The sequence below is a fragment of the Apis mellifera genome, linkage group LG7, assembly GCF_003254395.2.
Source record: "Apis mellifera strain DH4 linkage group LG7, Amel_HAv3.1, whole genome shotgun sequence".
Taxonomy (NCBI): domain Eukaryota; kingdom Metazoa; phylum Arthropoda; class Insecta; order Hymenoptera; family Apidae; genus Apis; species Apis mellifera.
This window is the reverse complement of record NC_037644.1, coordinates 3,183,414-3,208,680: the sequence shown is the minus strand read 5'-3', so window position 1 is coordinate 3,208,680 and position 25,267 is coordinate 3,183,414. Positions and strand designations below refer to the sequence as shown.

Below are 25,267 nucleotides of genomic sequence, written 5' to 3'. Positions count from 1 at the left end.
ATTATTCATTTTATAATATAAAGAAATATTTTTCTGCAAGATATAGAAATTATTTTTAATTTTTAATTTTAATATTATTAGGAGAGATGCTTGAGACGAATAAACATTTTGTAACGGAAAGACAAGGATAAAAGAGGAACGCAATTCGATTAATTATACCTTTTCGGGCAAAAGGGTTGCCGTTTACTCGAAACGTATCTTGAAATTTTTACGGAGAGCTCATTTGATCTCGCAGACGATTAAATTTCGCTACAATAGCGTGAAAATCGTAAATGGAACTCGATACCCAGTGTGTGATTAACAACAAGTGAGATTTTTAATTATTAGGGTAGAGCGAGTGGAAAAAACGCTTTCCGTGCAAGTGGATTTTCATTGTGTTCGGCGGGCGAGGTTGCCGACTGAGCTTTCGCGCATTTTCTTTTCAACGGCTTGTTCCATGCATCGCGCGCCATTACGCGAATTTACGTTTGAAACATGCTTCAAACGCGTTGGAAATGTTTCGAATCAGGCTTCCTTCGCGCACATTTCTCTCCTTGTCTGTGAAATTTCATTAGTTCGTTATTTCAAAAAATCAATGGATTATCAACAATGGATTATTATAAAGATTATTTAAGTCTCACTCGCCACTATATACTCATTTTTATCGATTGATAATTTTTAATGTTTTAATATAATTTAATATAATTATTAGGAGAGAATAATCATTTTGATAAAATTAATTATTATTAATTTTTCTTTAGCTTGTAGAGTAGGGAAATAATATAATAAATTGTATTATAAGTTATTTGAATATTAGGAAACGTAATTTTATAAATAGAGCGAAAAAAGAAATTGATTTAAGATATAAAATAAAAGATTCACTTCATTAAAAATCAAATGATTATCATATTTTCTTTCTCGTTTCAGATAATACCATTGCTGATACTGAAAGCGTGCGTGCTTTTAGCTATTCCTACCTTATGTTTTCATAGATTTTTTTTCACCAAAATTGAAGTTCAGTAAGTTTAATTCAATAATTCGTTGAAAATTAATTAATTACATTCGAAAAGGGATAATCGAGTAATTTGTGACTTTTATTCTCACAGGATACGCGGCCATCGTCGTTTCGAGATAACGTCTCCTCCAGGATTTTTCGATCTACGAAATCCTCGAATTCTCAAGGTAAGTGAAAACCTTTGATCGATCTCTTTTGTGGATCGTAAATACCGGAAAATTAATTTCTGAAACGATATTGGACAAATTGCCTCGAGCAAAAAACAACTGCGGCTTTTATTTTTTACGCCTGAAAGATTTGAATTCGATCGATAAGAAAGTGCGCGACATCTTTGTTTTACCAACGATCGATACAACAATTGGAATGGATAACGTAGTTTTCGCGTGGGAAAGATAAAATTCTTTGAAAATGCGATTGGTTTTGAAGTTTTAAAAAGGGAGAATTGGATAATGTCATTGCTGTTTATTATTTAATTATCATTAATTCGTCATTTTTACTGAATTACAAGTTTTAATCTATGTCTACACTTGTTACGATAATAAGCGTGGTTAATCATATATCAATAAGGAGAGCTGAAAGTTATAATGGTGTAATCGATATAAAATGGAATTATAATGCTATAATTTCGCATTATTTTAAGTTACTTGGTATAAATTATCTCAACATACTAGTTAAAAATTAAAAAGATACGAAGAAAGCTATTTATTTTCTCTTAAATATTAATTCAATAAATATGAATTTCTCAAAATATAATATAATGCATCCAAATAATAAGGAAAGTGCATTAAGTTGTAAATTCAAAACGTTATGAAACTTTGGGATCATATAAAGTATGTATATATACGGAATGTTAATAAATTCGTAAGAAACTTTTGGAAGGTCGATTTCAGAGGCCAAAATAAATACAAAGTTGTGCAAAAATATTAAAAATTTATTTAAATTATTAAGTTATTTATCGAACAATTTAAGCTTGCCTTAGACAAAATTATAAAAAAGATAGATCGAGACAATCATTTATTTTCTCTCATCTAATGAGAACTTTAATTGTAATATCGTTTAATAAATATTGCTTCGATCGATATTTTTATATACTTTTGTGTTCATTTCAAGTCTTTCAGAATTATTCATTACATTGACATTTTATATAATATGTAATTCTTTTCTCTCTTTATCTAAATTCACTTTACAAGAGTTGAATATTGATTTTGTGGAAAGTGAACGATGACGAAATTATAGGATGGCGAAATTTGAACAGATCTTTAACAAATTAAAATTTATATTATATTACTTGTTTTTTAACTTTATTTCTTAATCTACAAAATCTATCAAAATCTATCGATTAAATAATATCGTAAATAAAGATGATAATAATTTTTTTTTTCAAAATAATCGATGAATTCTATACATTGATCGTTTGTTAGATATCAAATTCGAATGAAATTAAATGAAGAGTAGTTAAAAGGGAATAATAAAGATAGAATTATAAAAAATTATCGAAGGACAACGAACGAATATTGTTATTCATTAATAACAATATTTTTACATTAAAAAAAGAATTTAATTCAGAATTTAATCTTTTATCTTATAATCTTTCAATTTAACATCGCCAGATTTTTTCCTTCAATTCCACAATTAAAAATTGCAATTGAAAAATACCAATCCTCAACTTGACGTTCAAGAAAATACGACGTGCAAATACAATTTAAATAGAACAATTTTTAAATCCTTTTAAACAATTAAAATTAATTTAAATTAAAATATTTACGTATTTATTAATTTTTAGAAATTCGAAGAATAATATTTCAATATAAACTTGAATATTACAAATATATTTTCAATATTTTATAATTTTCTAAATTGAATTTTTTTCCTCTATCCACTTCCATCACTTCAACCATCACGCGTGCAATTGATATCCCCTCCGTCCATTAAAACGCATCCTCCATTCCCACGTAAGATAAAAATTACAAATCGTCACATTCCATTATCGAACTCCACTTAATCCTAAATCCTCCTATAATAACATAAAAAATCCTCTAATAATAATAAATCCAAATCCAAGAACAAATATCAATACATTTTATAATTTTATTAATCATTAACCTTAACTAATCCGAAAGAATTGAAACAAAAATCGATCGACGATCCACGAACCCCACAAAAGAAAGAAGAAGAATAAGTCTCTTCCTCCACCAGAATTTTGCTTGGACCACGTACAAAAAAGGAGAGAAGGAGGAGACGGATAGCGAGGGTAGTTTTATCGGGAGGGGAGGGGTACGTTACTCCGATTCGGTTGTATCGCCGCGAGGGGGGAACGCACCAAGTGGACGAAGGAGCGTGCGGGGTGCAGAGGTCGAGGGAACGCGATGCGGCGGTCTGAAGCGCTCCCCGGGGGTGGAAAGGAAGGAAGAAACAAAGAAAGGAAGGAAGGAAGGAAGGAAGAGAAGAAGAGACGCGCGTAGCAATCGGAGGAAAGGAGACGAACAATGTTCGTGCGAGCGAGCAAGGATAACTCTGCGCGCGATGATCTACGGATGGCTTCGAACGGACGATAAACAAGAACAAGAGACGACTTAAAAAAAAGAAATAATAACCGAATATTTTCGTTATTATGAATATCTTCATATTCGCGCGTGTGATAATCGAAACGGAATTTTCAGATAGAATTTTAAGCAGCAGGATGGAATAATTCGTTGGAAGGAAGCTGGAAGGACAGGTCGATGGCGGTCGCGAATGGATCGTTCCCGTCGCTGAGGAGGAACGAAGAATAGAGAGAAAGAAAGAGACAGAGAGACAGAGAAAGAGAGAGAGAGAGACAGAGAGACAGAGAAACAGAGAGAGAGGGAAGGGAGGCGAAGTGAAACGGGGCGAGCCATTCGGGGCGAGGGAGTCGGCCAGTGGGGGACGGCAGGATGGGCAGAGAGCGGGGGTGGAGGGTGAGAGAACGCGCAGCTGGTGGATCAATACTCCCCTTCGTACCTCTCTCTCTCTCTCTCTTTCTCTTTCTCTCCCTTCTTTCGCAACGTTCCACCCCTGCGGAACGTCTATCGAGATGCGACGCTGCTTTTTCTCTTTCCGTGCCGCCTAATTTCCACGTAAACTCCTCTCTCTCTCTCTATCTATTAACCGGCTTTTCCTTCTCTCCTTTCCCTATCCGATTTTTCTCTTCCTATTCTCCATCTTTCACGAAGGGAGATTTCTTCTTCCCAGTTATCACACGTTCACGCTAATTGATAATTCGAGCGAGAAATATATATTTCGAGAGGATGGAATTTTTCGAAATTTTTTTTAAAAGAATACTCGAGGGGAAATATTGTCTCGCGTACCCGAAATTATTTCTTCTTCCACCCTTTTTGTCGTTCGAGTTACAATCCGTAACGTTCGGCTCGCGTTACGTGAATCTCAATGAAACTCCACGTTTCCACGTGTAACCAGGTTCATTGGCACTCTCGCCGGTCAAAGCAACTCTCTCTCCCTCCCTCTCCCTTCCTCCTTCCCTCTCCCTCTCTCTCTCTCTCTCATTCGCGACGATTAAAAAACCTGACTGACCTTATCTCCTTACTTTTTAAATTATCATTCATTGAAAGTCGTTCGAATTTCTTCCGATCCGTCAACGTATAACCCTCCCCCTTTCCCTCCTCTTCGATAGTCGCCCCAGGATCAAGGCACAACTGGTGGTCGAAGCCAGCCATGACCCCGAATCTTCTTCTTCTTCTTCTTCTTCTTCGAATACCGGAAGACGGAACGCGCGAGAAGTAACGAGAAGTAACGAGAGAAACAGAGGGGAGGGGGAGGGGGAGCCGGTGTGGATTCCAGTATTTCCAATGTGGAGAGCGTAAGCAGCAACGCGATATATATATATATATACAGTAGTAGTCGTCCCTCCCTTCCTCCCCTGATGGCCCTCGGCAACGTCGAGGGTTACTTTCCTCCTCCTCCTCCTCCTGCTGCTGCTCTGCCGCCCTTGTTCGGGCTGGCCGAAGCGCGAGGCCCGCTCCCCTCCCCTCCCCCCCGCCGAGCGGGATATGCGCGGTCAGACACGCGCGCGCACCGCCGACCATCCATCCAGCCATCCATCCACCCTTTTTCCACCCTTCCACCATCGCCGCCTTGCCGCCGCCGCCGCCGCCGCCACGAGCCGAGGGGGGAGGGAGGGAGGGAGGGACAGGGTGCGGAGGCGCCGTCGCGAGCGAGCGACGCAGTGCCGTCGGGACGCTCGACCGAGCGATATCACCCTCAGTCGCAGCGAGAGACGCCTACGAGACGACGACCGTTGCCGCCGCAGCCGCCGACGCCTGAACAACGTTTTCCCGTAAAGACAGACTCTTCTCCTACTACTCCTGCTCGGTGGTCGGGTGCCGGGAGCCATCGTCAATGCATCGCTTGCCGCGCGCGAACTCTTCGCGGCGGAGAAGAGGGGGGAGGAGGAGGAGAGAGAGAGAGAGAGAGGGAGGAGGGGGCGAGCGGCGGGCAATTTCTTCGCCGCGTCGAGGCAACTTTTTTCCCATCCTCTCTGTGTCACTCTTTATTCCTTTCTCTCTGAGAAGGTGGAGGAAGAAGGAAGGAGATGAGAAAAAGGATTCTGGATTCTGGATTTTGAATTTGGGAGAGAGAGAGATATATATATATATATATTCACGTCGCCGGGGATATTGTCTTGTCACAGCAGTACGCCTTTAAAGAGTTACTGGTGTGATGGGACATTGTCCTCGTCCCGTGGCCCTTCGTCGAGATATACGTCGCTTCAGTGTTCCTTTCCTTTTCTTCTTCTTTGGATAGAAAGAGAAAAAAGTGGAAGAAGAGAAAGTAGAGGGGGGAGTGTTTCTGCGTGTACACGTTTGTGCTTCGTGACACGTATACGTACGAGTATAATAATAACGTTACGTGTACAACATTTCATCGGTTGGTAACTGATAAATGGACGAAGAGGATCAAAGAAGAAAGAAGAAAAAGGATTTTGTGTATTCGAGGAGGCGTTGCCTTTCGCGAGACAATTCCTACACGTCGAAAGATGGAAGAGGACTGGTCTCTAAGGTGTCTCTTAATTCTTGCCAGCGTGGATGCCGTCACCGGTTTCCGGTCGATAAGGCAGCTTCCGCAAGGTGCGGCTGTTCGAACGAACGACCATTTGATTCGCGAAAGAAAGAAAGAAAGAACGTGTATCGCGCTTAGGATCGATGTTACGTAAAAAAAAAAAGAAAAGGGGAGGGGATAGAAAAAAAAAAAAGAAGCATTTTCATCCATCCAACATATCCGACACACTCTTCTCTCGATCCCCTCCTCTCTTCCACAAGAAACAAGGAGAAGATATCGTGGATCCGTTCCACGAGAGATTAAGTTACCGACGAACGATCGCCAATCAAACACAGTGAAATTTTGAACGGTGTCGTGATGTCTGTACTGGCAAGATGGCGATGCCCGTAACGTTCCAGCTCTCTGTAAGCTTTAGGTGCTCTCTCTCTGTGTGCGTGTTTTTCACCCCCGTGTCAACGTTCCTCGTGTCGATCGTAATATCCTTTTCCCTCTTCTCTCCCCCCTCCCCCTTATACGTCGATTTCCATTTACAGAATATTTCAAAATTTCCTATATAATTTTCCAAGATCGAATTTGCAGCGCGTGAAAAAGAAAAGAAGTTTTCTCCTCGATTTCTCTTCTCGTCCTCGTGCATCCTTCGAAGAGAACGAGACTGGTGGCCAATAATAATTTTTTCAGTTTTCAACTGCTTCGCCGCGACGAGATATCGCCTTGCTTGGCCTAGTTCCCATAGGAGGGGAGGGGGAAGGCGAGGGGAGGGGAATGGACGGAGAGGGGAGGGGGGGGGAAGGCGATGATCGGTTCCCCGTGATATCATCCTCTCCGCGTGTCTCCGCAATACACCCGAAATATCTGCAATCGCGGATATTTACATTATTGAATAATGAATCGGGCTCGTTTGTGTGCGTTGTTGTGTGTATACGCAGTGTGTGTTGTAACATGGATTAAAGAGGCGCCACGACGGGGCGCAGTGAAGAACTCGAACGGGGTCGATGAAAAGGTTAACGTCGGGTTTAGGTCGATCGTACCCCGTACACCGCCGTCCCTCTCTTTCCCTTTCTCCTACCCCGCCCGCCTCCCCTCTCTAATCGACTCCCCCTCTAGGTTGCCTGGTTTCCCTAGTTTCGATCAGAGTTTCTACGGAGCGGCCGACGTTCGATCGGTGTTCGAATGACGTACGTACACGCGCGCGCGCGCGCGCGCATATACACGTATACACACACGTACACGTTTAGCGGCGCTCTACCTTTACCGGCTCATCGCGACGGATCATTTCGACCTGTTCAATCAAACCGATTCATGTAAACAAGTAGCAATGGCACAAGAATTCTGATGAACCAATCAGAGAGAAGAGTTATATTCGAAATTTATTAAGGATTTGGAAGAAAAGGGCGGGAATATTATCGGATGCAACGACCAAGTCACGGATCTCATCAGAAAGGATGATGAATTTTCGATTTGCAATTACCTCCATTAAAATTCGCCGTTATTCCACCTATTTCGAAAAAATGAAAAAAAAAGGAAGAAAAAGGGAGAAGAAAAGAGAAGAGGGGGTCGAGTCTTCTTCTAGTTACGGCATGCAGAGATCACTGTGAGAATTGATTAGCCGTTGAATTAACGGGCGCGGCACGTTTGCGATTCGAGAGAGAGAGAGAAAGAGAATGAGAGAGAATGAGCGAGAGTGAGAGAGAACGAAAGAGGGAGAGAGACTTGGTGGTCGTCGGAGTCGGATTTCAACGGCAGTGGCGGCGGCGGCGGTGGTGGTGGTAGTGTGGTGATGGTGGTAGTGTGGTGATGGTGGTAGTGACAGTATTGGTGGCCTCGTAGATGCACGTGGAGATGGGAGAGCAATGGTGGTTACTAGTGCTGGTGGTGAAAAGGTGATGGTGTGGTAGTATGCCGGGTGAATGGGGTGGGTTGTCATTTAACCTTCCTCGTCGGTTAGTAGAGGGCACAGCCGCCAGGCGGCGACACGTTTGATCGCGAGGAAAACGAGAGAGGAGGAGGAGGTGGTGGCAGGTATATACCCCTTGGTTCGTTTTCACCGGAGTTTTCACCCGGAGGACGGACAACGACAATGCTTGGTCACCTGGAGGTCACCGCAATTGTGTACATTTGGCTATTTATCGAGAAGAGAAAATTCGTTTGGGAGAAACGCGATCGATCGAAGAATCCGTGAAAAAGAAAAAAAAAGAGAAGCGAGAGGCCAGCCCGAGAAGCGAGAAGATAATGGAAAAACAGAATACTGGCTCCGCCATGTTCATCGCCCTCGTGAGAGACACCTTAGACAAGAGAAATCCCTCATAGATGTGTAGAGCCTAGAGTACGCATCGTTTACGCGCAGATGTCGTTGTTGTGTAGACATTGTTACGTTAGATTAGATCATTTGTATTAATCCGTTTTAGATATCTGTATATTATATATATATATATATTTTTGTGTTTATATACACGTGTATATATATATATATATTTATATCGAGATAAAAATTTAACTTTAGCCGAGAAATTATTTTCACCTTCGCTTTATTACTCGACTGACACGCTGTGTTTATCTATTTACCCGAGCGCGCGCGTCGACATGCGATACACGTCTTCTTTTCTCTCACTCTTTCTTTCCCACTCTCCGTCTCTATTTATATTATACGTGTTTACACGCGACGCGCGCTGCGCGAGCAGCACTTTTTTTCTTTCCTTTCCTTTTCTAAGTCGTTTTCTCGAGCCGGACAATTTACGATAACGCGGGAAAAAATAGTGAGGAATAGATTCGAGAGAATCTAGGAAAGGCGTGCGAATAAAACGGCGCGCAATTTGCATGCATTGCGCGGTTGCAAGCACAGCCTCTTTGCAGTTACAAGGCGATGCAAAACACATCATCGTAAACTTTATATGTTACATTAAATATCACTGCCTCTTACTTGTATCATAGAAATGCACACACGTAGAAGAATACGATTTATATATCGATATGATAAAATTTAATATCCCGCCTGTAAGGAACAATATATGCGAAAAAGAATTCGTTATTCGAGATTTTTTACGAATACATATAATAATAATGATAATAACAATATGTAAAAAGAGAATTAGAAGGGAGACGTGAAATTGTTCAATAAATCGAAATTGAAATTGAAGCTGCTTGAAATCTTACGAATTGTATATACCTCGATCCGTTTCGTTATCCCGACCCACAGAGAAGAACGGTTATTCACGATATATATATGTATATATATATATATCGAACGAGAAGCGCCACGCTCGACTCGAAGGAAACGTAAACTCTCCTTAGAAGTGATCGAGCAACAAGAATCGGAAAGAGGGGCGAGGAAAAGATTGACCGGAGGGCGGGCACGAGGGAGGGAAGGGCGACACACGAATGACTCATTTGCAAGTAACACGCATAAACGTCCATTAAAATAATTGCAACGTGCCGTGATCGAAAGGATTAAATGTCGCGCGTCACGGAACACAACCCTTACTCGTGTTCGTTTCAATTCGAGGCGCTCCCTTTTTCTCCCTTTTCTCTCTCTCTTTCTCTCTCTCAAACGAGAGGGCGGCTCAATTTATTTTAATTTGGACGATATTAATTTTAATTAAGGTGTGCAATTAACACGGGACACGGGTTCGTCGCAGGATCGTCAGATGGCGCGGATGAAAATAACCTCGCTTTAAACACTTTTATGCCAAGTTCTTCGAGAGGAGGGGGGATACGGTTAGGGCCTCGCTCCTTCTTTTTTCTACCTGTTTCGCTGTGCGCTCACGTACACACACACGTAGCATCGTCTATCAATCTACGGATCAAGCGTAGACTACTACAACGTGACTAGTCGACTCGTGCCGTTGCGTAAAGTGGAGTTTTTTTTGCCGGACGAGTTTAAACGTTCGATAATTAAATTCGATAAGAAAGAAAGAAAAGAAAGGAAGGAATTTCTTCGATTAGTAGTAAAAGATGTATAGAGATAGAAAAAAATGTTCTAAAGGGTATAGAATTTCTAATGTGATTAATCGAATATGATACTTTTTTTCCCTTTTTATTCCTCTCTCGTTGCCTCTCGGAATATCTCTCTCTCTCTCTCTCGCTCTCTCAGAGTTTTCTCTCCCTCGGTTTGTGTATCCAGCACCCATGTTATTGGATCAATACGCGCAGGGTTAGGTTCCAATTAATCCACAGGGGGTGCCCTCAACAGACGACCTATGGAAAACATAGCCGTACCCTCCTACGTTAAACCTAAACCACAAACACTGTGTGTCGACAGTGTATTCATCCACGTCACTCGAAAAAAAAAAAAAGTTTTCCAAGAAATTTTCTTAGCTTTCTCGCTCCTCGAAAGATTTGATTATTGTTTTATTACATCGAAGTAGGATGGAAAAATTATTGCATTGATCTATCGTGAATATTTTGTTAGAAAAAAAAAAAAAAAAAAAAAAACATTTTAATGAACGAAAATTACAAAGTTTGATCAAAGTGTTGTTTTTCTATTCTTCTTGAGAAAGAATGGAAGACGAAAGCTGTCAAGAGCCATTTTTTTTTTTTTTTATTAGAAGAATTCTCGAAGCACTTTTTAACTTCTCGAGGGACGTTATTATTGATTAAAACTTAATACTTTGGAAAAGCTAGGTTAGAATTTCGTAATCTTCGATCAATGATGCAAACGTAAATAAAATTATTATTCATTGTTCCAACGTATAATATAATAAAATTAAAATGTCCAATTGTTATATAATAAAAAATTCGATGTATCTATGAATATAAATGATAACTTTTGTTTAATCAAAAAATTTTTCCTTTCCTCACTAAATATAAATATTCCTCGATAAAGCACCTTAGCCTAAAATAAATTAATTAATTAATATTCGACTCGAGAAATTTTACATTTCTCATCAGAAGAAACGTTGAAAATAATCGTTATGGATGATGTTGGACAATCGGTTGAAAAAAAAATCTTTTATTTCCTCAAATTCGAGGATCCTCTCTCGTTGGCAATTTCCTTCCACCTCTCCCCTCCCCTTTCTCGTCAGATTTTCATCACTTCAACCCTTTCCTTGTGTCCAAAGTCTCGAATATCATCGGTAACGAAACTGAGAGCAAGTTGGAAAGTTTCGAATAGGCATCCGCTTCTTCGATGGCCGAACTCTTCTTCTATCTGGGCCAATCCCTTGTTACTCGGGGAACTCATCAACTCGATCGGTCTCGAAGACTAACGAGACAGACTCCTCCTGTGGAGTTCGAGTTTCCGTTCATCGACGTTCCTCGTGGAAACCAATATATAGGGACGGAAGAAAGAAAAATCTCGAAGAGATCCACTTTTTCTCTCAATTATTCTAGATCTAACGCGTTTTTTAACGAGGTTTTTTTTTTTTTTTTTTGATGAGAGAAGTTTCATTGATAATTTTATCATCGATTCGAATAATCGATGATTTCCAAGTTATATATTTATTTGTTTAAAATATAAAATAATTTGTTGTTATAAAAGAATATATGATATATGATATATTTATTATCGAGAATTTATTTCGAATTTGGGATCTTATTAACGAAATTAAAAGTTGGATAAGAAGAATTGGAAAATTTTTTGATTTGGAAAAATTTATATATATATATATATCTATTTATTTGTAAATAGCATGTTATCGAATTATCTCCACGTCTAAGTTTTGTATATTTATATATGTGTGTGTAAAATTGGATTGCCACTTGGTGGTTGTTAAGTTGCATTCAATTAGCATAATTATCAAAGAACTTTTGTCATCAAAGCAGGGCAATTGAATTGTGATAAAATATGGTGTAAAGGGGGAATGGAATGTGTGCTTGGAATCGTTGAATAACCTTTAACACAGAGGATCGCAATTTTCATGCGGTCGTGTTACTGTATTTTGTCTATTTGAGACGTGGCTGTATTTGCATTTAATTAATCGCCTTTCCGCGATTACAGTTCCGTGGGAACAAATCTTTTTTTCATTCGATAATCAAATAAATGGATACGAATGTAAAAGGTGGCAATCACTAATTACCTGATTATGTGAGAATCAAATTAAATTATATAAAAAAAAAAAAAATGTTTATAATTCTTTTTATTTGATGTTTATCAATAATTGATCGATAAAATGGATTAAAAAGGCTGTGCTCGTTATTAAATAAATATAGATTGATGATTAAATTATTTAAGATTGCAAAACTATTTAGAGAAAATAATTCACTTATTCTATCCAGAAGGATGCGAGATATTTTTTAAATATATGAATATTCTAGAAAAGAAAAGAAAGAGAGAAAAATAAATCGAATAAAAAATCGTGAAAAACTTTAATTTTACAGATTAATTTATCAAGGGATAGAGCAGAAAACCAGTGAAATAAGTTTGTCGATAGTTGATAACAGAAAATTCTGTAATACCGAGAATATACTACCTTACCGACTTGTACGGTTTACCATGCAAGCAAGATATCGCGAGTAATTCTAACCTTATTCACAACTTATTTCAAAATAAATACGCATTTTCATATAGGAAATTCAAATAATACAATTGATTAACAAATGTGGTGAAATTTTAGAATGACTCTGTAAATGTATTTCTGTTCAAATGACCCAAGACAGATCCAAGAAACACGATTCTAAGACACTTTGATTGTTTCAAAGAATATGAACTTGCTCGCTTGAATACTAATATCCCATGAAAAAGATTTTATCGCATCGTTTCACTTTAAGATTACAGAACACGAACAGTAACGTATTAAGCATCTCGTTACTTATAATTATTCTAAGAGAGAACGTGATGATGGTCACGACGAAGGCCATCTCTAATTCCTTTTATTTTTTTTCCCCCCCCCTTTACACAAATATCGTATAAAATTTTTCCCGATCTGATTTTTCCATTTAAGTATTTCTCGCTCAATAAAATATTCTTTTCAACTTACTATCAAAATCCATAACGTGTCCACAATATCTAATTTAATTTCAATTTAATTCAGCGTATAATTTAAAATTTTAAATAGATCGAAAATAAAAACAACAATTTCCATCGACGCTCGAGCGATCAAATTATAATATCTCCGTTATATTGCATTCAAATCGGGAGGAAACACGTTTGATTAAGCACTGTTGTTGCGTATACACGAGAATCGCATTTGCATCCTCTCGTATGCGTTTCGCAACACGCAGTCTAGTTTACAACTAGACCCCTCTTCTTCCATTCGAGAAACGTCGCTAATCACGAATCTCGCTTGATATACACGAATAGACGAGATGATGTACAAGACCATGTGATGGCTGCTCTTCCCCACGCACGATTTCGTTTATCTCGCGTAAAATCGGAAAGGATTTGCTTTCGACGCGATGCAACGTGACAAGATCGCACGGTCTCCGCTTAATCGCCAATCTCGAACCACCACTCCTCCCACCAATCACGGAGGCGCGCGTTATCGCGCCGATCTTCCTATCCAACGCTCGCTCACGATCGTCAACCCCTTTCGAAACGCTATTATTCCCCGGAGAGGAAATTTTTCTTGGCGCGCAGTCGATAACTTCCGAGAATCATCATTAAAAAAAAAAAAAAAGAAAAAAGGACGTACTCGACATCAATTATCGAACGACGAACCAAATTGCTTGGCGTTTTTAATTGCGCCACGTTCGACACATTTTTTTTTTTTTTTTTTTTTTGATTTGAAGGATTTTGTCATCATGTTTTTCGAAAGAATTTTTTTAAGAGCAAATGAAATTTAATTTGATAAAATTAATGCTAGAAATAATCTGTATGCTTTTGTCAAACTTTGAGAGTATTTTGTTAATTATAAAATATTCTTTATTATAAAAATCTTGGAATATTTATTTTAAAAATTTGAAAAAATTTATCTGAGTTATTGGTAAGTTAGAATTGATTGATTGGTATTTTATTTCATGAGAAAAGTGTATGGAGGAAAAAGTAAAAATATGAGATACTTTTTTTTTTGATTTGAAAAAATCTAAGAGAGAACTGAATGAAAAATCCATTAAATAATTTAAGAAAATTGTAAATTTTTTATTCTAGAAACTATTAAGTATTTTAATTCATAATTTATTTTACTTTTCTTAAGTCTTGAAATCTAATTTCTTATTTATTCATGAATTTCCAACCATTTTCCATAACTTCAATTAACTTCAATTAAATAATTTAAGAAAATTGTAAATTTTTCATTTTAGAAAGTATTAAGTATATTAAGTATTTTAATTCACAATTCATTTTAGTTTTTTTAGGTCTTGAAATCTAATTTCTTATTTATTCATGAATTTCAACCATTTTCCATAACTTCAATTAACTTCAATTAAATAATTTAAGAAAATTGTAAATTTTTTATTCTAGAAAATATTAAGTATATTAACTATATTTTAATTCACAATTCATTTTAGTTTTTTTAAGTCTTGAAATCTAATTTCTTATTTATTCATGAATTTCCAACCATTTTCCATAACTTCAATTAACTTCAATTAAATAATTTAAGAAAATTATAAATTTTTTATTCTAGAAACTATTAAGTATATTAAGTATATTTTAATTCACAATTCATTTTAGTTTTTTTAAGTCTTGAAATCTAATTTCTTATTTATTCATGAATTTCTTTCAATCATTTTCTATTACTAATTTGTCATTTCACTTTTTATTATTATATGTACTATAATCTAAAAATACAATATACGTTTCATATTCTAAATTGATAAAAATTATCATAGAATAATTTTCTTTTACTTCTTCGGAAATGATAATATAAAACGGAATAAATTTCTTTAATATATACAAAATTTTCTTACACCAAGAAACTAAAGAAAGGAAACATTAATAAACATTAGTGACTAATAATGCGAAAGATCGTTGTAATATTCATTTTATTTTGTCTTGAATTCTTTCCTTATTGTGACAAACAAAAACACTTTAAATATCTTCAGGAAAACCATAAAATCATGGTATAAATTTAAAATTAAATATAAATAAAAATAAATATTATACCAATAATTATCTTTCTCTCATGCTTATCCATTTCAAAAATATCATATTTCAATATGAAATGCTAAAAGAATACAATGAAAAAAAAAAATCTTGAGTAACAATAAAATTTTAATCACTGTTTTCATTGTTGTCCATATATAAATTATTATGTCTGTAAATTAATGCCTCATATCTCTATCATTATCTCTTCTATTCAATTAAACTTCAAACAATTTATAACTTTTATTAAAAATATTAAAACACGTTTCAATATATAAAGATAACTGGCTAGTTAGTCTGCTACAACTATAATCAATATAACGTTATAACGCGCAGCTTTATTAATCGTGTCGAATTTCATAAAATATCTATGAATATCTTTTTTCACGTAATATTATTTTCCAGAGACCACGAATGGTCCACAAGTGATGGTGAAACGCGTTAATCGATTTTTTATTATCATTGTGAATACAGAAACGCGTATGCTCGTTTCATTCACAGCCAGTCAATCGTTGCCCGGGTTATGAGATTTTCGCAGCGTCGAATAAGAGGTTAGGCCGAGTGTCAGCGCGAGACATATTCTCCTCTCGTGGCGATCGATACGGAAATTTGTTGCGTATCGATGACAAACTCCGTTGAAAAAACATTGGTGCACATACCTTTCAATTACGCGAGAAATACAATACGGTTCGGCGAATAAAATCGACAACGTTGGATTAAACCGGTCGTTCAATCACATGTGTGAAAAATATTATTCAAATGCGTTTCAAAACTAAGAGTAAATAATTAGAATCGAAGTATTTTTCTAATTTGGAAGACAATATCGTTTAAATTTTTATATTGCAAATAAATGTTATGCATAGTTTGAATTTTTATAAATTAAAAAATTTTTTTAGGTTAGGTTAGATTGTGTAAAATTATAGGATAGAAAGATTTCACTTGTGATAAAGTGTTAAATGATTTTTCTTATCGATAAAAAAAAATTAGAGAGGAGAGAGAAGGAGAGAGAAATTAATTTAAAGAAAATGATCAATATCAAGGCTTCTCTTAACGTGTAATTTAACCCTGTAACGAGTTCCATCCAAACAGATTGGATAGGAGTCAATTATTTTCCGATCGTAACCACACAACCGTTGGCTTTAATTAGGAGAAATTAAAGTGATACCAATGCAACATTCGCTGCCGGTTAACAGACTAACCGAATAAAATCCGGTGATCCAGAATAGGCAAAGGGAACCGGTTCCATCGGTTACCAAAGTTGGTCAACCACCGATCGATTTATAACCGTTCTTATCGATCTTCTCGATGTGCTTCCATCACTCGTGTCACGATAACCGATCGAATTTTTGTGACATATTTTTCGCGATTAAACCGCAATTCAAACCCGTATTACGATTATATAGTCATATTACGACTATTAATAATATAAGTTTTAAATTAAAACGAAGACAGAAATTGATTAAAGCATATTATTTATATAACGTTTACGTAAAGCAAGATTAACGCGTTCAAATTTAATTTATATTCAACCGGATATATAAATACGCATAAATTTTACTCTACCTATCACAAAACGAAAGGTGAGAGACGCCGTTGCGTTGAGCCAAGTCATCATCTACTTCCGATATTGGTTATATCTAACGGTTGTCTAGCGATCTAGATTCGTCCAGGACGAGAGGTTATGTTTTCCTCGTCTTGTATTTTTCAACGCATGCTTCGAGCTGCTTTGCTAAACGATTATCCTACTTTGGAACGAGAATTAAGATAATGGAGAATGAGAGAAAGGCGAAAAAGCGGAAAAGCAAAAAAAAGTTTGCGAGCAATGGAGAAAGAGAATTGTAAAAGAGGAGAGAAGAAAGGCATAGAAAGGGTGTGTAAGAGAAAAAGAGAGAGTGTGGAAAAGTAGGACTGCCAGAAAACTGATTTTCTCATGAAACGTGTGCGCATATCGAGTAAATACGCGATGTTTATTTCGAACGGGATCGAACGGAAGAGCTAAAACTGCATAACTAGATAACGAAATAATACGGAAAAGCAAAACCGACGTCGAGATATTAAAATCGTTGATTGCGAAATATCGGAATATTTGAAAAATATGTCCACATAAACAAAAATTGTCCGGATAGTCGAATATTTCACCGAGACATTTCACCGAAGATTTCGACTGATCGTCTTTCGGTTATTTTCGGCTAACATCGGTACATTAGCCGAAAGTTACCGAAGGCGAAGTTTACCGATGTTAGCCGAAACTAACCGAAAGACGGTCGCCTTTTGCATCGAGAATACGACTATACATAATTTTTATTTCTTCCAATACTTCACGAGTATTTGACTATTTCAACATCTTGAATATTCACTTTTAAAATAAGAATCCTATAAAGTACAAAAGTAGCTATCGACGGTCCGCAGCCCTTTCCGATTGCCTTTCTCTCTTTACCTGGTCATTGATCAGAGAGTTTCGGTAATTAGGGACTCACGAGAGACAATATACCGGGTCCCGGTCACCGTCGCTCCGTTGTTCGTGCTCGCACCTGGTGGTCCAACGTCGGTTCACCAGGACCGGCGACCAGGATTCGTACCTGCATCCTTGAAAAAAAGAGAGACGGAACAGGGGTTCTCGGGTGAAAAGGCTCGTGCTCGGTGTGTAGCCCGGCTCGTTGTTGCTCTGCGCCTTTGTCTCTCTAACTCATTTTCCCCTCTTTCCTCTGATCCTCTTCTCCGAGAAGAGTCGTGGAAAGCCTGCGAAAATCGTCGATGCTTGTTTTCGTTCCGAAAGAAAGTGATACAGACTCGAGAAATTAGGAATATAGGAATATAAATTTGGAAATGATTGGAATGGTGATTGAGGATAGGTTGAAGGAATATGGGGGGGGGGGGAGCGGTACACATGATCGGGCTTAAAGGAGACAAATATCGGTCGAGAGAAGGGTATTTCGTCATTTTTCAAACTCTCGTTCTGACTTATTACACGATCTCTCGAACCGTTTGAGAATACAGCAAGATCGTTCGACTGCTCGTGTAAAAACTAATAATTATGCCTTCTAAAACCAGGGAATCGGGAAATGTATTGCTCGATCTTAGCGATCTTATAACATAATGGTGGTTATCTATGATTATCGGTGGCACGACAATATACAATTTATAAGACAAACATTCCTTTGGCGTTTGGAGAGCGGTGTTAGAAAAAATAGGGATGAGTGATAAAAATCTAACAACGAGTAATAAATAACAATATATTAATGTACATCGATATATAGATAGATAATACTAAGACACTACTCGATATATATATATATATATATATATATAACACTGAATTAATGAAATCGAAAGAAAGAAAGGAAAGAAAAAGTGAGGAAGAAATAAATAAATAAATAAATAAATAAATAAAATAAACAATTGCTCTAATTTATATATATATATATGTATATATACGTACGTAAGTGTTAATAAATTCGTGAGATATTTTTAATAGATCAATTCCAAGAGGTTAAAATAAAAACGAAAGTTTGTAAACAAAAACATTGGTCGAGCTATTAAGTTTATTTATCGAGTTACAAGCGTCTCAAGTTTCCATCAGATAAGGCGAGACATTCTCTCTCTCTCCATCTCGCTTCGTCCAACTTCGTTCCAAGCCTCAACCGATATTTTTATATGCCAACTTTTGAGTTTCTTTTTCACCTTTAGAATTGATCCTCTGTTCCACGAATATATTAATACCTAGTACATGTGTATTTTACATATACATATATGTATGTATGTGTATATATATATATATACATATATATATATACATATATAGAAGCGACAAAATGTTTTCTATGACAAATCTGCCGCATTACCAGATATGTATAAATAATATGTCGTCGCACTAAATTACGAATAAAGGATTCTCGCAGGTTAAAACGAATAATTCAACTACAAGCGATATTTATATATATATATATATATATGTATGTGTGTAAAAACATGTATTATATATAAATATATATATATATATATATATATATGTACGATCTACAAACAGTGATTGTAAACCGAAGCTTGTGATCGTTAGATGGCTGTTACTATGCACAAATAAACGCATTTTTGCATCTATGTCGATCGCTATGATTAATTTGCAACGCCAGCAACCCCCATTACAAACTAACCTATTTTCTAACCTATGAGGAAAGAGGGTACACACACTATCGAGACGGGGATCAATTAGTCATTTTTTTTTTTTTTTTTTTTTTCTAAAACACAAGCCCACAAATAAATTTTAAAAGATACACGATACACATGTTGTGTATATATGTATATCTCAGAAGGAGAAACAATTTCATCGCGTTAAATTAACCCTGATGCCAATAATTTGAATTCCTATTTCCATATTCATCATTTAAAATTTTTTATTCGTGAGATTACTTTGTTTGAACAATTTTAACGAAAAATTGCTCGAACAAATGAAATATAATCGGAATTTTTTTGTTTTTATTGGCAGAAGGGTTTAAAGGATATTTTCAATGAAAAATCTTTTTGAAAAAATAAATCGTTTGATATTTTCTTATATCATGTACAACGGAATTATTTCTTAAGTATATTAGTGTTTGAAACTTTTATTTTTACTCAAACAAGTGCACACTTATTTCAATTCAATTTTGCTTGCAAAGAGTTTTTATGAAAAAGTTCATAAAAAATCCTAAAAAAAAAAAAAAAATTCATTTTATACCAGAATATTTAGTTACAAACGTGTGCTTAACAAAGCCACGTTGTGGATTACAATATTTAAACAATATTAATATATTCTGTTTCACGTGTCTAGATAACCGATTTGCGCGTACAATTTTTGCAAATATTTAACCGCAAATATTTAATAAATATTTCACGTTTATTAATAGATGAAGTTTATTAATAGGTGAACAAATGGAAAAAAAAAAAAAACTCAAAGATCAAGCGTTTGGTAAATAAATATTTCAATATAATAAAAGTATCATACGAATAATGCAGATGGATTAAAAATGTTTGTAAAATTTTTTCGAACTAATATTTTACATGAATAAAAATATTTTTAATTTATTAATTATACAAAATTATACGCAGAATCAAAAAAAAAAATAGAATTAAATCATTAATAGCTTTATATATATATCTTAATCATATTTTTCTCCAATATATATCAAAACTAGAAATATAGAAAAAATACAAAATTCACAGAAGAATAGATTTCCTTCATGATCCAATACGAAATTGAATTAATATTTAAATTCGTATTTTCGTTTCGAAACTTGTGGTACGAGTCAAAAAGCGAAGAGAAAAGGGGAGGAAAACGAGAGACCCAAGAGGCTTCTGGATGACCCTGTTGCTTCAAGGTTGAGAGGATTGCCTCGAGAAAGGCACGAGAGATGTGATGTCTCTCGAAAACGGACCACCTTGTGTACACTGGCGACTAGAGAGAGAGAGAGAAATTCAAGAAGAAAAAAGAAGAAAGAAGCGACGTTAAGTCAGATTATGGAAGAGGGGTTGTGTTATTCACGATCTCGAGGATGCAAAAGCTTCGCGATTTACGGGATTCTGAGTTAGACAAGCGACCTATAAAATCGCTTCCTGCGAAATCAAGGCCGAAATCATCGACCAACCCCTTTTCCCGCGTCTCCTCCCCCCCCTTCCGGCCTTTTCTCTTCCTCGATGAATCGGGGGGGGATATCGAACAATGCGCGTTGGAAACCCACGCTTCCTCGGCCCGCCGTGTTCATTCGTGTGGGCGTAGCAAGATGCGGCTCTCTCCATTAAACCATGGCCGAGTAACAACGGGAGAAAAGAGAAAATCTACTATCTTCGGTTTGGCATTTTTCCTGCTTAGGATCGTCGGTAATGAGTTGCGGAGAAATTGGAATAGAAGTGGAATAGAATGGGTAAAAAAAAATAAATCTTTGATAATAAACTTCTAATAAACGATAAATTTTGATCGGTTTGGAACGATAAATGAGTTAATATTATTCGTTTGGTATTTTGTTTCGTTTCAATGGATAGGGAAAGCAATGTGTAAGCAATGATTTCGATGATTTTGGAGGAAGGAATATAATTGGAATATATTTTCTTTTTTTAACGAATGAAAGGTTTTAATTTAATTTTTTTGAATAAATTGATGAAGTTATATTATATATTTATATTATATTTATGATGATTTTGGAGGAAGGAATATAATTGGAATATATTTTCTTTTTTTAACGAATGAAAGGTTTTAATTTAATTTTTTTGAATAAATTAATGAAGTTATATTATATTTATCGCATTTATATCGATAACAACACGTAGTTTTCTACGGCAAAATAATTTAAAAAAGTAATTTATGAAACAACACATTCCTTCCAATAAGTTGATTCTATTCAAGAAAAATTTTTCATGCTTTTTCTCCTATCAAAAAATCACGTTAAATTTCTTTTGAAACAATTTTTCGAAAAATAGCTATTTGCTTTTTCCACGAATATATATCGAATAATTGCATAAACATATGGGAGAAAATTGAATCATTTGTTTTCAAATGAGAGAGAGAGAGAGAGAGAGAGAGAGATCGAAGAAATTCCAAAATTTGTAATAATAATTATCGGAACGAATGCTAATATTATACGTGTTGCATAATTAATTAATTATTTGAAATGGATAATTAATTAATCAATTGTTCATGCAGCGTAAATTTGATCGTTTGAAGCATAAAGAAATTATTAGTTTCGAACGTGTATTGGATTAAATATTAGAAATGGAAAAAATTTCCAATACGAAAAAAAAAAAAAAAAAAACGTTTTACCAATTACTTCGATCGATCTATAGAAGAAAATTCAATCACAATCACGTCTTCCTCGTGATTTGACTAAGAAAACGTATTCCCCCTCCGTCGTGAATTAACGAGCGTTGCGTTTCGTTGCATTCGTCCTCTTAACGAGTTTTTGCACGTGTAACGAATTAACGAAGCAACCTTTCATCCCAATACCAATTTCCTGCAGTGTTACATCAGATTTCTTTATATTTTCGTTATATCGATATTGCAGTTTATTATCGATCGAGACGCATCGCAGTTTCGAATCGTATATAGTTTATTCAGGGAAGCTAAATAGAGAAAATAATTGACAAATAAAAGTTTTCTCTTTCTGTTTCTATAATAAATAGAATTAATTTAACTAATAAAAAAAAATTGGGATATTTTTCGATCCACTTTTCATTTCGAAAGGATTAATATTTTCCTATTACCGACGCTTGAAAATAAAAAAAAAAAGATCGAGTCGAATGTTTGAAAAATTCGAGAAACATCGATTTAAATCTGTCAAAAAGTGTTAACCGTGCATTATAAAACGTGCTAATTATACATTTATCAAAACCGTGCTTTTCAAAAAAAAATTTCTTAAAAAGTTGCTCCGGGCTTAATTGAAATCGATGGCCATTGGGACGCTGAAAAATTCTTTTTATGAACGTCGCGGCTGCATTATCTTCTTATTGCATGTTCCTCCCGTGAAAATCCTCTTGGAAACGTAGCCCGACCAATTAAATTAATTTTCAATCCTTCCTTCGTCTCGACATTCGATCTTGCCCTCGAAACAACACGAGAAGAGAATAGAAGAAACGCTGAAAGAAATGGATTTAAAAAAAAAAAAATATTAAACGCAACGCTCTTTTTCTTCGTCGATAAAGAAGAACTCTTTCGAGAATCATATCCTCTCGGAGAGTAGTCGCAACACCCCCATCATCGAATCTCATCCCCCGCCTCGCAAGAACTCGGGTTCCACGTGCGTGGAAACGAGCCGGCATGCAAAAGGACTGCGCGAACGAGCGCACCAGTATTGTGGATCCGTTGCAAGCCTTCCCCCTCTCCTGCCTCCTCCCCCCCTCCCCCATGCGCAGTTCCCTTCGGTGGGCTCTTGAGAGACCAGCCGGCGAACTCCACTCACTGCTCGCTCTCCCCCCCCCCCTCCACCTGCCGCCGCCGCCGCCACCGCCCCCGGCTCGAGGCACCTCAGCCGCCTTTTCCACCGTCTCCGCCGCCACAGCCGACAACACCCTCTCCCTCGCTAGCCAACCCCCGACGAATCCCTATCTTCCTGGTCAATAACCTCGGTGTGCCGGTGGTGTACCCCGCGACATAATCGGCCGCTATCACGTCTCCGGATCAACGTTCTCCTCTCGTTTGGGAGAGAGAAGGGGAGGGGGCTGTTACACGTGCCTTCGTTCCGGGATTAACAAACATTTTCGATCATATTCGATTGATTTCAAATTATATTCTTCTTTTGACTATTTCTTTCCTTCTCTCGATTGTTGTTAATAAAATCTTGCGTATATAAGATGTTTGGACGAAAGACGTAGAGAAGATGGAAAGATTGAATATATTTAGTTGAAATAGAATTAAAAAAGAATGTTTTAAAACCGATACACTGTTTTGTTAAATAGGTATATATATATATATATTGTTATTTGGAAATGTTAATTTGGGAAAGAAATTAATGTTATTAAGATTTTGTGTATCGATGTGGAGAGGATCGAGTGAACACACAGTTTGGATCTTTTGCGAGAGAAAGATTGATCGCTTCGTATTTCGTTACTTTTTCATCCGTATTCTTTTTTCCGCGAGGCGAGAAAAGGAAACGATATCATCGTTTTTATCGAGTATCGTTAACGCGGCAAACCCTTGTTTGTTCGTGTTCGTTTACATCCGCCGTTTCAAATGTAAATTTTAACACGATTCAGAATTCTTTTTCCATCTATTTCCAACTACGGAAGACAAATATCATCCTCGTATTGAACACTCGTGTTTCTCGAATCTTCGAAGACGATTAAATTATATTGCACGTCTCTCGGAACCAATACCGACACCAGAAATTTTTCTCGCCGTCATCCGAGCTATTGATCCTCCCCCAAGAATCGTTACAAATTTCCTCAAAAAAAAAAAAAGGAAAAAAGAAGAAAAAATGCATTTCAAATATTACTTTCGTAACGATGTGTACAATCGTTATACGTTTTATCGATTTACATTCTTCTAAAATTAAAAAGCGAACGTTACGTTTAAAATCTGCAATAAAAAGTAACGAAAATTTATAACACATTCCGCACGTTTGATCGAGACGAAGTATATAGGGTATAAAGTGGAAAATTACGTTGTATAAATGGTATGAAAAATTCTATTGGAAATGGATGAATAAAAATAATAAGGCGTGAGTGAGGGCGATCGGATCGATAAAAGAATTTTTCGAGGACGGGTATGGTCTTTGCGAGGAGATTCCGTCTGCAGGGTGGCGCCATCTGTGCCGGCTGTCGGGAAACTCGTCTTAAAAATCAGCCCCTAAGATCAATACACCGTACGGGTAGACAGTAAGTCTACGACAGAAATGCCTCAGGAGATTAGCGCTTTTAATTTTCTCAACTTTCCTCGATAACTTGGGAACAGATTATAGGTATGCAGCTGCTAAAGTACACATATGACGTTAAATGAAATAATTAGTCGAATCACGAGCGCGTTAAAGGCGTTTAAATTGATACTGTTTTTCTTTTCTTTTTAATTGTGATTCTTATTAAACCACAAAACGTCGCTTTTCTTAAAATTTAATCAATTAATACATCGTCCATTCAATCAAATTCAGAGAAAGGGATTTGTTTTAAACTACATCATACATTATATATCAAAATATGAATTTACAATTTGAAGAAAGACAGTTACGAGTTGTTAAATTTAACATCATTTTTTTTTTTTGAGAAAAAAAAAATGCACACAATTAGAATTTCATTTTCATAAAAAAGGATATTTTACGTAGCACAATTATTATCACGATATGAATATTTCCTTCCTTAACGTAGAAAAATACGAAATGTTTTTAAATCTTGTTATCAAGTTATCTATTACAACAGCAGGCGGAGCCGGGGAAGGTTTCTTTGTTTACGGACGAATTTACGAAACAGAAGTGTAAACGATTTAGAATATCACGCGCTTTGGAAACCATAAAAAGGAAAAGGAGAGGGAGAGAAGGATAGCTAGCTAGATAGATAGATAGATAAATAGAGAGAGAGAAAAAGTCCATCCGTAAACGAGCAAAGAAGACCCGTGAATTCGGGTCAGGCATTTGGCTTACGAGGGTAGTTTCCAAAGGTTTCCTCTCTCTTTGGAATCTCCGCTTTGTGGCTTCTAACGAGATAATTTGATTTTCAGGTTGCACGGCGCAGAGCAGCGGGCTCGCTCTCTCTCTCTCTCTCTCCATCTAACGCTCTTCCCCCTCCCTCTTAACATTCCGTGATCTCTCGCGTCTTCGTATAAACTACTTTTTTTC

General features: G+C 36.4%; 1 protein-coding gene, 1 long non-coding RNA gene and 1 other non-coding gene across 3 annotated transcripts in view; 1 reads left to right on the top strand and 2 right to left on the bottom strand.

The window, feature by feature from the left end:
* LOC100578236 (RNA-binding protein Musashi homolog 2) overlaps window positions 1-25,267 on the bottom strand; it is a 126,093-nt gene that overhangs the window by 7,127 nt on the left and 93,699 nt on the right. The window lies entirely within an intron of this gene.
* Window positions 2,783-25,267, bottom strand: part of LOC100577723 — a 45,214-nt gene continuing 22,729 nt past the window's right edge. The window contains exons 2-3 of the long non-coding RNA XR_119924.4: window positions 17,459-17,720; window positions 2,783-3,008 (exon numbers count right to left, since the gene is read on the bottom strand). This is a non-coding gene — a long non-coding RNA (uncharacterized LOC100577723). The remainder of the gene's footprint in view (window positions 3,009-17,458; window positions 17,721-25,267) is intronic.
* Window positions 5,632-5,722, top strand: Mir1000 (microRNA 1000). Its single transcript, NR_034313.1, has one exon. It is a non-coding gene; the product is annotated as a microRNA 1000 (primary transcript).